The sequence below is a fragment of the Aquarana catesbeiana genome, linkage group LG09 (genome assembly GCF_042186555.1).
Source record: "Aquarana catesbeiana isolate 2022-GZ linkage group LG09, ASM4218655v1, whole genome shotgun sequence".
NCBI lineage: Eukaryota > Metazoa > Chordata > Amphibia > Anura > Ranidae > Aquarana > Aquarana catesbeiana.
This window is the reverse complement of record NC_133332.1, coordinates 141,521,867-141,528,190: the sequence shown is the minus strand read 5'-3', so window position 1 is coordinate 141,528,190 and position 6,324 is coordinate 141,521,867. Positions and strand designations below refer to the sequence as shown.

General features: G+C 45.5%; 1 pseudogene; it reads left to right on the top strand.

Moving 5' to 3' along the window:
- Positions 1 to 248: 248 nt before the first annotated feature.
- On the top strand, positions 249 to 353 carry LOC141109060 (U2 spliceosomal RNA; annotated as a pseudogene).
- The last annotated feature ends 5,971 nt before the right edge of the window (positions 354 to 6,324 follow it).

The window sequence follows — 6,324 nt, the reverse complement described above, 5'->3', positions numbered from 1 at the left end:
TTGATAGAGGTCTTCCACCCATTGTATACCTACTTCTCTTCATTGTCTGACCAAGATGTAAGGAATAAGGTGTTCTAAAACATCTATCGAGCAACATATAGAATGTGTATGGGTCCTTGATTTGGCAGATATAGTAAAGTTCGCCATGACTGAGGCTTGAGTTGTCAATAGAAAGGAGTTTAGATTAAGTGGTTGCCAAGTATCTGCTATTAGTATGTGGTGTAGGCTGTGTGACCTAATAGGGAAGAATCAATTCTCGGCCTTTTGGCTAAGATCAAGTGTAGTATCTGTTCTTATCAGTTTCCAGAGGAGGCGCTGTGTCACTCTCGTTGGGGAGGGACAGCAAATCCAATGGTGTCATAGTACCTGGAAAGGCGATACTCAGCAGGGACTACGCCGTGTTGCCCGACAGTATACTGGGGACCGGCCAATGGTTGAGTCTGAGCCGTCTGGAAGGGTGCTCCTGGTAGGGATGGGTGCTGCATTTAGGTCTGGCTGGAGGGTCGGGTCCCTGGCCTTCTGGCCTGGATTGTGGTAGCTCTAGCTATGGACAGTTATTCGGGAGAGAACGCTTACTCCCCCTTAATGAGGGGGGGAGTGGTTAGTACTTTCCGAATGTAATTAGGAAGGAGTGATGGGAGCGACGGTGGAGCCTGATGGTAAAGGGCTCTCACCAAGCTGCCGGATCTTCATGCCTTTCTGACTGTGGTGGGGGCTGCTGTGGTCTGGGCTGTGGGCCAGGGTTGGTCTTGAAAGCCTATGGAGTAGTGCCCCTGGAGTGGCAGTCCAGGGGTGCCATAAAATCACTGTGAGTGGCAGTCACTTTGATTTGAGGCACCACGGTCACTGCACCATAACACGCTTTTTTTGCACCTGCCTCTTGGGCCGGGCCTTTTGGCTAGGACTAGAGGAATTTTTTATTCCTGGCCGGAGGGCCTGGTCATTGTGTTACACAATGGCCACTTCTTTTCACTCTCCTCTCCACTATCCCTTCCCCCACTTTTTATTTATTTTTGATTGAAACCCTATGTTTGTCACGTCTTGTCTTTACACATTTTTGCACGTTTGATTAGTAAGGATGCGGGTCCTTAGGCCAGCCCTGAACGTCTTGGGAAGGGGTGGACATGGCCTTTTGGCTTAGTTCGCCCTCTCTCATGGGGTCTCCCTTCGGGGGAGCCCCACCTAGTACTTGGGTGGGTCCTGTCTCGGCAGGCCCTCCAGAGAACGGGGTCTGTCTGGTTTCGGCCAGATAGACCATTGTAAGTACCTTTGTCCCCGCAGGAGCCTAACGCCCTGGGGGATCAGAGAATTGGCACGTCTTGTGTACCCATGGCACTTTTTTGTGAGCACTCTTTATGTGTGTGCACATTTTTTATGCAGCGGGTGAAGTTTTTGGGGTGTGTTTTGCACTCCATAGGCTTTCAAAAAAAATAGGGAAGAATCAATATCTACCCATAAAGCATCTGGTGTTGACTGAAACCATTGTTGAAGTTGGGCCAATTGTGAAGACTGAAATAATCTGCAAAATCTGGGAGGCGGATACCGCCCACTTCCTGTGTTTAAAAAGATGATGGTATGCACATCTAGCTCTTTTTCTGCTCCAAAGGAAGGTGCACATCATAGACCTTAAATTTAAAAGGTATGAGGATGGCAAAAGGAATTGGTTGTGTAAGGAATATATAAATTATTTTAGGTAGTATTTGATTTTGAAAGATGCCAACCTTCCCACCATGACATTTATACTTGGGACAGTCACCTCACATCCTGTCGTATATTCACAATAAGTGGTTTGTAGATGGCCTCTACTAATTTGTCTGTAGTCTCTGTCAGTGTAATACCCAGATATGGGATACTATTGTCCGCCTATGAGTAAGGTAGCTCGGCAGACAGATGTTTACATGTCTCTCCATTGACCCCTAAATCTAAATCAATCATTGATTTTGTGAAATTCACTTTGTAATAAGATATGGAGTTAAATGATGGGCAAATGGAGGAGATGTGATGGGTTTAGTCAAAAGGAGAATTACATTGTTCGCAAAGAGGTTTATTACATGTGATCTACAATTAATTTGGAATTCCATGATATGAAGGTGAGTTTGAAATGTTTCTGCCAGGGGTTCATTCATAGGATTGAATATTGAGGGGGGAGGGGGCAGCCCTGTCTTGTACCATTTGAGATCTGATAGGACTTGGATAACAGGCCAGAGGTATACACACGTGCCCAGGGCTGTCTTTAAGGCAGGGCAAAAGGGACAGCTGCCTTGGGCCCTGCTATTGTTGTGGGGCCCAAAGCAGCTGCCTCATACTTGCCAACTATCCGGGTTTAAATTCCCTTGTCCCTTGAAGTTTTAGTCCTGTGCTGTGTCCCAATATGTGAGAGTGAAGTGCTGCTACTAATGCTGCCCAGCCCTGCCCTAATGTTGTGTACAGATGACTCACCTGCAGACCCTGTGTTTACATGTAAATAACCGGCATTGATATGTAAATAGCAGCGACATTAATATGCAAATAGCCTCGGCCGGCGGCATTGATATATAAATAAAGGCGGCATGCATATGTATATCATGCCCGCTGAGCCACCATCACCTATACTGAATGCTTCCCACTGGAGAGACAAAGAGTCATGCTTGAAAGTCCTGCCTGCAACTGTGATTATTAAGCCTAACATCAGCCTGTTTTGCAAAGGTAAGCAAATTGGTGGAGGCAGGGTAGTGTGGGGTGTGCAGAGGTACGCAGAGAAGGAATTACAGTTTGGGGTGCACAGGTGAGCAAGGAGGGGATGTATAGAGGTAAGGAAAGTGGGTGCAAAGATGAGCAGAGGAGGTAGGTAGAGTTAAAGGGGGGAGGGGGGGTTGGAGTGGAGAGGATGGGGAGGTTTGGGTTGCAGAGGTTAGTATGGGGCTGCTCCATGCCCTCCATGCACAACCCTTTTTCAAAATCACAAGGTTGCACAGCACATGTCAGCAGATGCGTGAGGGTGTCATTAACAATTAATGGCACTGCTGTGTATCTGCTAAAGGGCAGCACATTTCTGTGGTGTCAGGAAAGCAATTTTGCATGCATTCCTGACACACACAATTGTGAACGCAGGCTAAATGTCTCAGTTACACTGGTGGTCACTGTAAATCTTCTCATTATATTGGGGCTTGGTGTATAATCCTTTCATTCACACTAGTGGCCAGTGTGAAGGCCCCCCTTACCTTTTTGGTCAGTGTAAATCCCTCCTTACATTGGTGGTTACTGTAATTGCTTCCATTACATTATTGGTCAGTGTAAACCCCTATTTTATTGGTGACCAGTGTTGAAACTCCTTTTTATATTAGTAGTCTATAAAAAAAAAATCAGCATTGTCATTGATCACACCCTCCCCTCCACCCAGCACTGCCACTGATCCCAGAAGTTCTAGGATCCCTAGGAGTTTTCTATCTATTGATGGATCCGCTCACCTCCCCAGTCCATGGTGTGCAGGCAGTGAAGAGATGATGTGATGTGTAACCTCTAGCAACCAGCGAGCAGTAATAATGTGCAGTAACCTCTAGCAACCAATCAGTGAGCAGTATCGATGTACAGTAGTCTCTAGCAAACAATCAACAAGCAGAAATCATGTGCTGTAACCTCCCGCAACTAATCAGTGAGCCCTAATGTGTGCTGTAACCTCTAGCAACCAGTCAGTAAGATGTAATGATATGCTGTAACCTCTGGCAACCAATCACTGCCTGATATGACTCAGTAAACTGATTTTGAGTCTAACTGCTATTTATTATATGTCTCAGAGCAGGTGGAGAGTAAAATTGCATGGGGGGGGGCAAGAAGATTAATCAATATTAAAGATGGCCCTGTATGTGCCAAAGGTGTAGGATAAAGGGCTAAGATTGCCGACAGAATCATGCCCTTGAATCCAAATGTTGACAGAACTTCAGACATACAGCGCATAGAAAAAGTATTCGTACCCCTTGAAATTTTCCACATTTTCTCGTGTTACAACCAAAAACGTAACTGCATTTTATTGCGATTTTATGTGATAGACCAACACAAAGTGGCACATAATTGTGAAGTGGAAGGAAAATGATAAATAGTTTTCAACATTTTTTTACAAATAAATATCTGAAAAGTGTGGCATGCATTTGTATTCAGGCCCCTTTACTCTGATACCCCTAACTAATATCTAGTGGAACCAATAGCCTTCAGAAGTCACCTACTCAGTTAATAAAGTCCACCTGTGTGTAAGCTAATCTCAGTATAAATACAGCTTTTCTGTGAAGCCCTCAGAGGTTTGTTAGAGAATCTTAGTGAACAAACAGCATCATGAAGGCCAAGGAACACACCAGACAGGTCAGGGATAACGTTCTGGAAGAAGTTTAAAGCAGGGTTAGGTTATAAAAAAATATCCCAAGCATTGAACATCTCAGTATGGCACAACTGCAAACCTACCAAGACATGGCTGTCCACCTAAACTGACAGGCCGGGCAAGGAGAGCATTAATCAGAGAAGCAACCAAAAGGTCCATGGTAACTCTGGAGGAGCTGCAGAGATCCAAAGCTCAGCTGGGAGAATATGTCCATAGGACAACTATTAGTAATGCACTCCACAAATTTGGCTTTTAAGCAAGAGTGGCAAGAAGAATGCCATTGTTGAAAGAAAGCCATAAGAATTCCTGTTTGCAGTTTGCGAGAAGCCATGTTGGGGACAAAGCAAACATGTGTAAAAAGGTGCTCTGGTCAGATGAGACCAAAACTAAACGTTTTGGCCTAAAAGCAAAACGCAATGTGTGACGGAAAGCTAACACTATACATCACCCTGAACACATCATCCCCACTGTGAAACATGGTGGTGGCAGCATCATGTTGTGGGGATACTTTTCTTCAGCAGGGACAGGGAAGCTGGTCAGAGTTGATAGGAAGATGGATGGAGCCAAATACAAGGCAATCTTAGAAGAAAACCTGTTAGAGTCTGCAAAAGACTTGAGACTGGGGCAGAGGTTCACCTTCCAGCAGGACAACGACCCTAAACATACTGCCTGAGCTACAATGGAATGGTTTAGATCAATGCATATTCATTTGTAGGAATGGCCCAGTCAGAGTCCAGACCTAAATCCAATTGAGAATCTGTGGCAAGACTTGAAAATTACTGTTCGCAGACGCTCTCCCTCTAATCTGACAGAACTTGAGCTATTTTGCAAAGAAGAATGGGCAAAAATTTCACTCTCTAGATGTGCAAAGCTGGTAGAGACATCCCCAAAAAGGCTTGCAGCTGTAATTGCAGTGAAAGGTGGTTCTACAAGGTATTGACTCAGGGGGTCTGAATACAAATGCATGCCACATTTTTCACATATTTATTTGTAAAAAAAAATGAAAACCATTTATCATTTTCATCCCACTTCATAATTATGTACCACTTTGTGTTGATCTATTACATAAAATTACAATAAAATACATTTATGTTTTTGGTTGTAACATGACAAAATGTGGAAAATTTCAAGGGGTATGAATACTTTTTCAAAGGACTGTATATTCCCAGGGAAAGGGAGCATTCAGTTGCTCCAGCCGGGTATCAGTAAGTGATGGAAGATGGACTGGGGACAGGAATGTCTGAATGTCAGCTGTTGAAGGTTGAGGTATTGCTTCTTATCTCTAGAACTACATTGAATCAGAATCCCTTGCATAATATGGGCATTCCACAATGTAAAGGCTTTTTTACCATAGGGGCTGTTTTGGAAACCATCGCATCTCAGTGTGGTGAGGGCATTGTGATGGGGACAGTGTGGTGGGGGCATTGTGATGGGGGCATTGTGGTGGGGGCATTGTGGTGGGGGCATTGTGGTGGGGGCATTGTGATGGGGCAGTGTTACGGGGCAATCTCATGGAGGCATTGTGATGGGGGAAGTTTGATGGGGGCATTGTGGTGGGGGCATTGTGATGGGGGAATCATGATGGGGCAGTGTGGTGGGGGCATTGTGGTGGGGGCAGTGTGGTGGGGGAATTGTGATGTGGCATTGTGGTGGGGGCATTGTGGTGGGGGTAGTGTGATGGGGCAATCTCATGGGTACATTGTGTTGGGCTAATGTGATGGGGGCAATGTGATGGGGCAATCTCATGGGGGCAGTGTGATTGGGGCAATGTGATGGGGCAATCTCATGGGGGCAGTGTGATTGGGGCAGTGTGAAGGGGGCAATCTCATGGGGGCAGTGTGATGGGGGCAGTCTCATGGGGACAATAGTGATGGGGGCAATCTCATGGGTGCATTGTGATGGGGCATTGTGATAGGGGAATTGTGATGGGGCAATCAAATGGGGGCATTGTGATGGAGCAATCTCATGGGTGCATT